This window comes from Hemitrygon akajei, chromosome 9, assembly GCF_048418815.1.
Source record: "Hemitrygon akajei chromosome 9, sHemAka1.3, whole genome shotgun sequence".
Taxonomy (NCBI): Eukaryota; Metazoa; Chordata; class Chondrichthyes; order Myliobatiformes; family Dasyatidae; genus Hemitrygon; species Hemitrygon akajei.
This window is the reverse complement of record NC_133132.1, coordinates 18,317,128-18,329,187: the sequence shown is the minus strand read 5'-3', so window position 1 is coordinate 18,329,187 and position 12,060 is coordinate 18,317,128. Positions and strand designations below refer to the sequence as shown.

The following is a 12,060-nucleotide window of genomic DNA, read 5'->3' as shown; positions in this document are numbered from 1 at the left end:
GACATCAACCGCCTCGACTTCACCAGCTCTCTCTCCATTTCCCAGTCACCGCTTCCAACGTTCTGCTCTGCACTCTCTCCGCACTAATCCGATATTCACCATCCAACCCGCAGATAAGGGGGGTGCTTTAGTAGTAGTGCCGGACTGACCCTATCCTGCTGAGGCCCAACGACAAGGGTGAGACATCTCCTTTCACTTACCCCTCGAACAGGACCCACACCATCTCCGATCTTATTTCGTCTGAGGATATCCCATCCATTGCCAACAGCCGAGGCGCTTCGTTCATGTATCTAGACCTTACCCAAGAGCCACAAACTTGTTTGTCCTGATAGACCCATTTTTTCTGCTTGTTCCTGCCATACTGAACATACCATTTCATGCCTCGACACAGCTTTTCCCCCATTGGATCAGTCTCTCCCTACCTCCGACATGACACATCACACGCTATTGATCTTTTCAATGATGTCAAATTTCCCGACTCCGATCATATTATTTTTACCACGGATTTCCAGTAGAGATACACCTCCTGCCCGCTACAGGAAGGCGGCAAAGCTCTTCGTTTCCATCTGGAGACCAGACCCAGCCAGCTCCCCTCCACCACCTTTCACCTCCGATTGGCGGAACCTGTCCTCACTCTTAATAATTTCTCCTTCGTTTCTTCACACTTCCTTCAAACAAAAGGTGTAGCCATGGTCACTCGCAAGAGTGTCAGCCATGTCTGCATTTTTGTCGGCTACGGGGAACAGTCCATGTTCCAAGGCTACATTGGTATCGTTCCCAACTTTTCCTACGCCACATCAACGACTGCATTGCTGTTGCTTCCTGCACCCATGCCGAACTCATCCAATTCATCTCCTTTGCCTCCAACTTTCACCTCGTCTTCAAATTTACCTGCCCCATATCCAAAACTTGCCCCCCTCTTTCTCGATCTCTCTATCTTTATCTTTGGAGACATAGACTGATGTCTAATTATAAACCACAAACTCACAGCTTTCTGGACTATACCTGTTCCCACACTATCACTTGTAAAAATACCATCCCCTTCTCTCAAACCCTCCGTCTCCGTCGTTGCTGCTCTCAGGATGAGGCGTTTCATTCGAGAACAAAGAAGATACCCTCCTTTTTCATCGAAATGCGTCTCCCTTCCTCTACCATCAACGCTGCACTCAACCGAATCTCTTCCATTTTGCGCACGTCTGCCCTGAACCCATCCTCCTGCCACTCCACCAGTGATAGTTTTCGTCTTGTGCACGCCTGCCCCCTCACCGGCCTCGGCGTCCAGAGCTTGATTCTGCGTAACTTCCGCCATCACCAGCGGGATTCCGCCACCAAACACAGCTTTCCCAGCCCCACCCATTTCTGCTTTACGCAACGATCACTTTTACGTAAATCACTTTTCCGTTCGTCCCTCTCCCCCGCCTTCTCTCCTGCCACTTACTCTTGCAAGCGAAACCAGTGATACACCTGCCCTTACACCTCCTCCGTCAAAAACTCCTTCCAGGTGAGGCGACACTTCACCTGTGAGTCTGTTCGAGTCATCGGTGACTCATTTTATATTTCGGCGAGTCTGCTTCACCGAGCACCTACCAGAAAAAGCGAAATCTCCCAATAGTCACCCATTTTAATTCCGCTTCCCAATCCAATTCCGACAGACGGTGATGGGCCGTTGCAATGAGCGAATAAATTAAACGCAAGTGCAGGACACAGGCACGGCGATTCACTTAGGATGCTAACGTGGACGTGAAAGCTGAACAGCAAACAGGAGGGATCTTGCCACGAAACCTTGACACAGAGGGACCGAGTTTCATAGGGAAACCTTGAAACTGGAGCAAAATTAGAACACACGGTCCTAAGCGGCCGGGAAACGTTAAATGCCACACAGGCAAAACCAACGATCTGGAGACTAGTGGTTGTAACGCTGGGGTTCTTATGCTGCTGGTCTTGATGGAAACCAGGTGTGTCGTCATCAGAGGTAAGATAGGGAATTACATCGGGACCGAGGTAATAACAGCCCCCCCACGGGAGCCCCCAGACGAACGAGTGGCCATATGTGTTCAAAAGAATTGGGTCAGAATTCCTCCAATGATCAAGATTACTCAGCTATTCAGTCATAGCTTTTTTTCTCCAGAAACTGTTGACCTGCCGTCTCCCATTAGTTCGCAACTCCTTTACCAATCTAGACCCCATATATCTCTGTCTTAAATGCACCGAATAAGTTCGTCCATTGCCCGCTGCGGCAATCAATCCCAGAAATCACCGTCACCTGACTGAAGATATCCTCTCAGTCAGCCTTTGTTAAAAGGCAGAGCCCTCAGATTCCCGTCTCTCTTAGTAATGGGAGCATCCTCACCACGTCCACTCTAGACACGCTTTTCCGTATTCTATAATTCCCATTGAGATCCGCCATCATCCTTCTGATCCTCAGCCAGTACTACAAAGGGCCTTTCTAGCATCCGGTGAGCTCCTGTGTTTCAAAGATATCCCCTAACACTAGGGTTCTCCGATTGCTTCAGGAAGTGTGCCTTGATATGTCTAATCCCAGTTACCGTGTGACCCAAATGGGGTGATGATAGGATTTCCCCAGAAACTACAAACGCAGTTGCACGTTGTCTATGGCTACGCAACCCCTTTCAGGGAGATGGGAACCAGCATGATGGAGCTGAGGACGAGCCAGCAAGTTTACAAGTGATGACGGGTATAATATTAACGTAAGGAAGGACAATGCAATTATTGGGCGCAATTGCGGATGGTGCAAAGAGTTAAATTGTAGCACAGAGCCAAAAGTCAATAGTGCAAAGCATGCAGAACTGAAAGCTCTGTATTTGACAGGCGGCAGCGAGTGGGATTACAGGACACTTTTCTAGTTGCCTCCCACCGACTAGTGGTGTTCCTCGGGGGACATAATTGTATACTGTTCACATTATCTGTCAGTGATTTAGATTATAGAATTTCTGGCAAAGTTTGTGAATGATGCAAAGATTGATGGGGTGGAGTAGGTAGGGCTGACGAAGCAATCCAACTGCAGCCGGACTTAAGCAATTGGAAGATTGGACAAAAAAGAGGCAGCTGGAATACAGTTTTGGAATTGTACGATAATGTAATTTGGTAAAAGGAACAATAGTACAGACTAGTATCTAAATGGGAAGAAAGTTTAAGCATCACACGTGCAGACGCCTCGTGCAAGGCTCTCAGAAGGTTAATTCACAGCTTGAGTCTTTGGTAAATATGGCAAATGCAATATTAGGATTTATTTCAATGGGAATCAAATATTAAAAGACAAGGAGATAATGCTGAGGCTCTATGAGACACTAGTCAGGCCGCATTTGGAGTATTGTCAACGCTTTTAACCCCCGTATCTCAGAAAGGATGTTCTGTTATGGAAGAGAGCCCAGAGAAGTTTCACAAAGATGATTTCTGGAGCAGAAAAGTTAACGTGTGAGCAGCGTTCGGCAGGTTTGAGCCTGTACTCACTGGAGTTTAGAAAAATGCGGCGGATTTCATTGAAACCTACCGAATGTGAGAAGGACTAGAAAAGGTGGATGTGGAAAGGATGTTTCCTGTGGTCGTGGTATCCAACTGATGGACACAGCCGCAAAATTCAGGAGTGATCTTTTAGAAAAGATGTACGAAGGATTTTGTTTTAAACAGAGAGAGAATGTTCTGCCACAGACTCCGGTGGAAGTCAAGGCCTTTGGTATATTTAAGGCGGAAGTTGATAGTTTGCTGATCGTTCAGGGCGTCAAAGGATATGGCGAGAAACCATGTGTATGGGATTGAGTGGTATGCGGGTTCAGCCGTGACTTATGTCGGAGCAAACTCCATGGGCTGAATGGCCTATTTCTGCCCCAATGTCTTATGATCAGACGGTCTCATACAAATGCTGAAGAGTGCATGCCGGTGCACAGTCAATGAACAAGCATCGGGGTAACGCTTTCAGCTATTCTGTGCTCGTACATCCCGGTAACAGATAGCTCTTTCGCATTGGTTTCTCGTTAGAATAGTGGTTAGTGTCCCCGTCTATCACGGGGAAGAAGCGGGTTAATTTCACCCGATAGAGAAATGTTTCCACGTTAATTGCACTTGCAACTCAAATATTCCAAACAAATTGTGAACCGTTACAGAGGTTGAGTCCGAGTTTGAGGTTGATGTGATCATCGTTTTGGGAATGTGGGACAACCCAGTCAGCAGTGACAGCGGGAAGGGGGAGTCTGCCGAGAAGAAAAGGAACTTCTTGCTCAGCTTCGTGAAATATCCACTCAGCGACTTCGTATCTAAGAGTCACTTGGCGTGACACGCAATGACAGACGCCAGTGTTTCCGGAAATATTTGCTTCATCCGACACTGTCACATTTTAAATGTTAGACAAAGGCTGTTCTGTGCTCGATTTAAAGGGTGCAATTCAAAGTGTCTGAAAGGAGAGGGCGAGTGAAATCAGTACCTTCACCCAGCTCAAGCCATCTTCCAGAGGCTTCGTGAGAGTCCTTAAGTCTAAAGGCGAGCTCGGGACTCAGGAAAAGGTCATCAACCTGAAACGTGAACTCTGTTTCTGTCTCCACAGACGCTGACTAAGCTGCGGATTATTTCTGGCAGTTTCAACTTTTAATTCAGGAACAGTCCTGTTTCTCTGACCCCGGGATCCGTGCTTTCCTCATCTGTCCTTGGACACAGCGATTACTTCCGAATGTAAAATGTCTTTCTTTGCAGAGTGTGTACTCGTGGCCGAATGTTTTGGCGACGCACTGAGAATCTATTGCTATTTACCCTTCTAATTCTGACAAGTATGTGGTTCTAACGTTTTCTGTTTTATGTTGTCCGTCACCATCTGATGAAAACTATTCATGCAGATTGCGAAAAGCCGAATCAGAGCATCGATTACTAGTCACCATAGTCCAACGCCGGAATGGGCAATTTGTTAAAACCTTCTCCAGCTTGTCTCTGTGGCGCAATCGGTGAGCGCGTTCGGCTGTTAACCGAAAGGTTGGTGGTTCGAGCCCACCCAGGGACGCTGGTGAACCGGCAGCTTTTGCTGTGTGTTGGATTGACAACTGGGAAACGGTGCGGTGTCCAGCGCTCCCTGCTACTGCCGCATCACGTTCAGTGGGGATTAAAATTGTTTAAGGTACGTACCGAGATACAGGGAATAGCTTCTCTTTCACACTGTTCCTGAAGATCAAACCATTACACAGTGCATGGAAAGAGAACAATGTAAAGCAATAACAGAATGCAGAATAAAATGTAACAGCGACAGAGAAAGCACAGTGAGATAAATAATTAGGTTCGGCATCATAATGAAGTAGATTGGGAAACGCTGCTCTGGCCGGTAGAGGGCGGTCCCTGCTGCTGCCGTACCGAGTTCAGTGGAAATTAAATTTTTGTCACTTACAGAGATAGCGTACACGGGTACAGAGAAAACTTGTCTTTCATTCTGTTCCTATGTTTCTGGAAGTGCAAATTGTGAACTACCTAACCTGGTCTCACAATGACACCAGTTTCGTCAACAGGTAGACCAGCGTCTGCACGTCCTGGGTAGATTGAGGCCAGCAGAGCTTCCTCAACCCTGATTGTAACTACAGGAGCCCCACTGAGAGTGTTCTACCCACTCGCTTCTCCATCTGGTACAATAATTGCCAGGCCATCTGACGACAAGACCCTGCAAAGGATCGCGAGGACTGCTGACAGGTAGAAGTTCAGTTTCCCAGTGAGCAGCTGATCTTTCAACACTGACAGAATTCAGTTCACTTCCCAATTCGACTTTCATTTAATCACATATACGGATCGGGAAGAGAACGAGACATCAGGATTGGAAAAATAATTTAAAGAGAGTGGGTGTATTCTCCGCTACACTTCAGGCTGTGGCCCCTCCTACACGTTTCCAGTTACATCCAAGGCTCTCCGAAATAACACAGACTAAATATGGAATGAAATCAACGGGTCACCTATGTAGTGTCCCGTCGTGAGACATCAACTGTCCATAGACGCTGCCTGACCTGGTATTCCCAGCATTCTGTGCTCCGGATTTCCAGCATCTGTAGAATTTCCTTTCTTCATGACCGAAGTAACAACCCGAAGAGAAAGACCAGAAAGGCAAAGAGACACAGCGGGTCCTCTTGCGTAAGGCTGGATCAGGAAAAACGCGTTACCACTGGGTTTCTCATTTGTCCTCCCCACCTCTGTGCCTGTCAGGTCCCACCACCAGCCCCTCGGTCCTTGGATCCTCCATCTTCCTCCACCTTTTCTGAACACCTCAACTCTCCCCTCTCCTCTGACTCTACCAACCCCTTCCCCATCTGATCCCAGCTCTCATCCTTGCCGGGTCGTCACCTGACCCAAGATCCACAAACCGGTTTGTCCAGATAGACCCATTTTTTCTGCTTATTCCTGCCATAACTGAACATACCACTGCATGCCTCGACACAGTTTTTCCCCATTGGTTCAGTCTCTTCCTACCTCCGACGTGACACATCACACGCTATTGATCTTTTTAATGATGTCAAATTTCCCGACTCCGATCATATTATTTTTACTATGGATTTCCAGTACCTATACGCCTCCAGCCCGCTCCAGGAAGGCTACAAATTTCTCCGTTTCCATCCGGAGACCACACCTAGCCAGCTCCCTTCCACCACCTTTCACCTCCAATTGGCGGAACCTGTCCTCGCTCTTAATAATTTCTCCTTCGGTTCTTCACACTTATAGACAATAGACAATAGGTGCAGACGTAGACCATTCGGCCCTTCGAGCCTGCACCGCCATTCTGAGATCATCTACTATCAATACCCGATTCCTGCCTTGTCCCCATATCCCTTGATTCCTCTATCCATAAGATACCTCTCTAGCTCCTTCTTGAAAGCATCCAGAGAATTGGTCTCCACTGCCTTCCGAGGCAGTGCATTCCAGACCCCCACAACTCTCTGGGAGAAGAAGTTTTTCCTTAACTCTGTCCTAAATGACCTACCCCTTATTCTCAAACCATGCCCTCTGGTACTGGACTCTCCCAGCATCTGGAACATTTTTCCTGCCTCTATCTTGTCCAATCCCTTAATAATCTTATATGTTGCAATCAGATACCCTCTCAATCTCCTTAATTCCAGCATGTACAAGCCCAGTCTCTCTAACCTCTCTGCGTAAGACAGTCTGGGCATCCCAGGAATTAACCTTGTGAACCTAATCTGCACTTCCTCTACAGCCAGGATGTCCCTCCTTAACCCTGGAGACGAAAACTGTACACAATACTCCAGGTGTGGTCTCACCAGGGCCCTTCAAAGAAAAGGTGTAGCCATGGTCACTCGCAAGAGTGTCAGCCATGCCTGCATTTTTGTCGGCTACGGGGAACGGTGTGTGTTCCAAGGCTACATTGGTATCGCTCCCAGCTTTTCCTACGCCACATCAACGACTGCATTGCTGTTGCTTCCAGCACCCATGCCGAACTCAACCAATTCATCTCCTTTGCCTCCAACTTTCACCCTGTCTTCAAATTTACCTGCCCCATATCCAAAACCTGCCCCCCTTTCTCGATCTCTCTATCTTTATCTTTGGAGACATAGACTGATGTCTAATTATAAACCACAAACTCACAGCTTTCTGGACTATACCTGTTCCCACACTATCACTTGTAAAAATACCATCCCCTTCTCTCAAACCCTCCGTCTCCGTCGTTGCTGCTCTCAGGATGAGGCGTTTCATTCTAGAACAAAGAAGATACCCTCCTTTTTCATCGAAATGCGTCTCCCTTCCTCTACCATCAACGCTGCATTCAACCGAATCTCTTCCATTTTGCGCACGTCTGCCCTGAACCCATCCTCCTGCCACTCCACCAGTGATAGTTTTCGTCTTGTGCACGCCTGCCACCTCACCGGCCTCGGCATCCAGAGCTTGATTCTGCGTAACTTCCGCCATCACCAGCGGGATTCCGCCACCAAACACAGCTTTCTCAGCCCCACCCATTTCTGCGTTACGCAACGATCGTTCCCTACGTAAATCACTTTTCCGTTCGTCCCTCTCCCCCGCCTTCTCTCCTGCCACTTACTCTTGCAAGCGAAACCAGTGATACACCTGCCCTTACACCTCCTCCGTCAAAAAGTCCTTCCAATTGAGGCGACACTTCACCTGTGAGTCTGTTCGAGTCATCGGTGAGTCATTTTACATTTCAGTGAGTCTGCTTCACCGAGCACCTACCAGAAAAAGCGAAATCTCCCAGTAGTCACCCATTTTACTTCCGCTTCCCAAACCAATTCCGACAGACGGTGATGGGCCGTTGTAATGAGCGAATAAATTAAACGCAAGTGCAGAACACAGGCACGGCGATTCAGTTAGGATGCTTATGTGGACGTGAAAGCTGAACAGCAAACAGGAGGGATCTTGCCACGAAACCTTGACACAGAGGGACCGAGTTTCATAGGGAAACCTTAAAACTGGAGCAAAATTAGAACACACGGTCCTAAGCGGCCGGGAAGCGTTAAATGCCATACAGGCAAAGCCAACGATCTGGAGACTAGTGGTTGTAACGCTGGGGGTCTTATGCTGCTGGTCTTGATGGAAACCAGGTGTGTCGTCATAAGAGGTAAGATAGGGAATTAATCATCGGGACCGAGGTATAAACCCCCCCCCCCACCACGGGAGCCCCCAGACGAACCAGTGGTGTTCAGTACCTCAATTCAAACGAATTGAGTCCGAATTCCTCCAGTGATCAAGATTACTCAGCTATTCAGTCATAGCATTTTTTCTCCAGAAACTGTTGACGTGCCGTCTCCCATTAGTTCGTAACTCCTTTACCAATCTCGACCCCATATATCTCTGTCTTAAATGCACCGAACAAGTTCGTCCATTGCCCGCTGCGGCAATCAATCCCAGAAATCACCGTCACCTGACTGAAGATATCCTCTCAGTCAGCCTTTGTTAAAAGGCAGAGCCCTCAGATTCCCGTCTCTCTTAGTAATGGGAGCATCCTCACCACGTCCACTCTAGACACGCTTTTCCGTATTCTTTAATTCCCATTGAGATCCGCCATCATCCTTCTAATCCTCAGCCAGTACTACAAAGGGCCTTTCTAGCATCCCGTGAGCTCCTCTGTTTCAAAGATATCCCCTAACACTAGGGTTCTCCGATTGCTTCAGGAAGTGTGCCTTGATATGTGTAATCCCAGTTACCGTGTGACCCAAATGGGGCGATGATAGGATTTCCCCAGAAGCTACAGATGCTGTTGCACGTTGTCTACGGCTACGCAATCCCTTTCAGGGTGATGGGAACCAGCATGATGGAGCTGAGGACGAGCCAGCAAGTTTACAAGTGATGACGGGTATAATATTAACGTAAGGAAGGACAATGCAATTATTGGGTGCAATTGCGGATGGTGCAAAGAGTTAAATTGTAGCACAGAGCCAAAAGTCAATAGTGCAAAGCATGCAGAACTGAAAGCTCTGTATTTGACAGGCGGCAGCGAGTGGGATTACAGGACACTTTTCTATTTGCCTCCCACCGACTAGTGGTGTTCCTCGGGGGACATAATTGTATACTGTTCACATTATCTGTCAGTGATTTAGATTATAGAATTTCTGGCAAAGTTTGCGAATGATGCAAAGATTGATGGGGTGGAGTAGGTAGGGCTGATGAAGCAATCCAACTGCAGCCGGACTTAAGCAATTGGAAGATTGGACAAAAAAGAGGCAGCTGGAATACAGTTTTGGAATTGTACGATAATGTAATTTGGTAAAAGGAACAATAGTACAGACTAGTATCTAAATGGGAAGAAAGTTTAAGCATCACACGTGCAGACGCCTCGTGCAAGGCTCTCAGAAGGTTAATTCACAGCTTGAGTCTTTGGTAAATATGGCAAATGCAATATTAGGATTTATTTCAATGGGAATCAAATATTAAAAGACAAGGAGATAATGCTGAGGCTCTATGAGACACTAGTCAGGCCGCATTTGGAGTATTGTCAACGCTTTTAACCCCCGTATCTCAGAAAGGATGTTCTGTTATGGAAGAGAGCCCAGAGAAGTTTCACAAAGATGATTTCTGGAGCAGAAGAGTTAACGTGTGAGCAGCGTTCGGCAGGTTTGAGCCTGTACTCACTGGAGTTTTGAAAAATGCGGCGGATTTCATTGAAACCTTCCGAATGTGAGAAGGACTAGAAACGGAGGATGTGGAAAGGATGTTTCCTGTGGTGGTGGTATCCAACTGATGGACACAGCCGCAAAATTCAGGGGTGATCTTTTAGAAAAGATGTTCGAATGATTTTGTTTTAAACAGAGAGTGAATGTTCTGCCACAGACTGCGGTGGAAGTCAAGGCCTTTGGTATATTTAAGGCGGAAGTTGATAGTTTGCTGATCGTTCAGGGCGTCAAAGGATATGGCGAGAAACCATGTGTATGGGATTGAGTGGTATGCGGGTTCAGCCGTGACTTATGTCGGAGCAAACTCCATGGGCTGAATGGCCTATTTCTGCCCCAATGTCTTATGATCACACGGTCTCATACAAATGCTGAAGAGTGCATGCCGGTTCACAGTCAATGAACAAGCATCGGGGTAACGCTTTCAGCTATTCTGTGCTCGTACATCCCGGTAACGTGTAGCTCTTTCGCATTGGTTTCGCGTTAGAATAGTGGTTAGTGTCCCCGTCTATCACGGGGAAGACGCGGGTTAATTTCACCCGACAGAGAAATGTTTCCACGTTAATTGCACTTGCAACTCAAATATTCCAAACAAATTGTGAACCGTTACAGAGGTTGACTCCGAGTTTGAGGTTGATGTGATCATCGTTTTTGGGAATGTGGGACAACCCAGTCAGCAGTGACAGCGGGAAGGGAGAGTCTGCCGAGAAGAAAAGGAACTTCTTGCTCAGCTTCGTGAAATATCCACTCAGCGACTTCGTATCTAAGAGTCACTTGGCGTGACAGGCGATGACAGAGGCCGGTGTTTCCGGAAATATTTGCTTCATCCGACACTGTCACATTTTAAATGTTAGACAAAGGCTGTTCTGTGCTCGATTTAAAGGGTGCAATTCAAAGTTTCAGAAAGGAGAGGGCGAGTGAAATCAGTACCTTCACCCAGCTCAAGCCATCTTCCAGAGGCTTCGTGAGAGTCCTTACGTCTAACGGCGAGCTCGGGGCTCAGGAAAAGGTCATCGACCTGAAACGTGAACTCTGTTTCTGTCTCCACAGACGCTGACTAAGCTGCGGATTATTTCTGGCAGTTTCAACTTTTAATTCAGGAACAGTCCTGTTTCTCTGACCCCGGGATCGGTGCTTTCCTCATCTGTCCTTGGACACAGCGATTACTTCCGAATGTAAAATGTCTTTCTTTGTAGAGTGTGTACTCGTGGCCGAATGTTTTGGCGACGCACTGAGAATCTATTGCTATTTACCCTTCTAATTCTGACAAGTATGTGGTTCTAACGTTTTCTGTTTTATGTTGTCCGTCACCATCTGATGAAAACTATTCATGCAGATTGCGAAAAGCCGAATCAGAGCATCGATTACTAGTCACCATAGTCCAACGCCGGAATGGGCAATTTGTTAAAACCTTCTCCAGCTTGTCTCTGTGGCGCAATCGGTGAGCGCGTTCGGCTGTTAACCGAAAGGTTGGTGGTTCGAGCCCACCCAGGGACGCTGGTGAACCGGCAGCTTTTGCTGTGTGTTGGATTGACAACTGGGAAACGGTGCCGTGTCCAGCGCTCCCTGCTACTGCCGCATCACGTTCAGTGGGGATTAAAATTGTTTAAGGTACGTACCGAGATACAGGGAATAGCTTCTCTTTCACACTGTTCCTGGAGATCAAACCATTACACAGTGCATGAAAAGGGAACAATGTAAAGCAATAACAGAATGCAGAATAAAATGTAACAGCGACAGAGAAAGCACAGTGAGATAAATAATTAGGTTCGGCATCATAATGAAGTAGATTGGGAAACGCTGCTCTGGCCGGTAGAGGGCGGTCCCTGCTGCTGCCGTACCGAGTTCAGTGGAAATTAAATTTTTGTCACTTACAGAGATAGCGTACACGGGTACAGAGAAAACTTGTCTTTCATTCTGTTCCTATGTATCTGGAAGTGCAAATTGTGAA

The 12,060-nt window shown here is 47.2% G+C and overlaps 1 protein-coding gene and 2 non-coding genes across 3 annotated transcripts in view; 2 read left to right on the top strand and 1 right to left on the bottom strand.

Moving 5' to 3' along the window:
* LOC140732891 (uncharacterized) overlaps nt 1-12,060 on the bottom strand; it is a 795,520-nt gene that overhangs the window by 707,799 nt on the left and 75,661 nt on the right. The gene's annotated exons all lie outside the window — the stretch shown is intronic.
* Nucleotides 4,932-5,005, top strand: trnan-guu (transfer RNA asparagine (anticodon GUU)). The gene has a single exon. It is a non-coding gene; the product is annotated as a tRNA-Asn (tRNA).
* Nucleotides 11,533-11,606, top strand: trnan-guu (transfer RNA asparagine (anticodon GUU)). The gene has a single exon. It is a non-coding gene; the product is annotated as a tRNA-Asn (tRNA).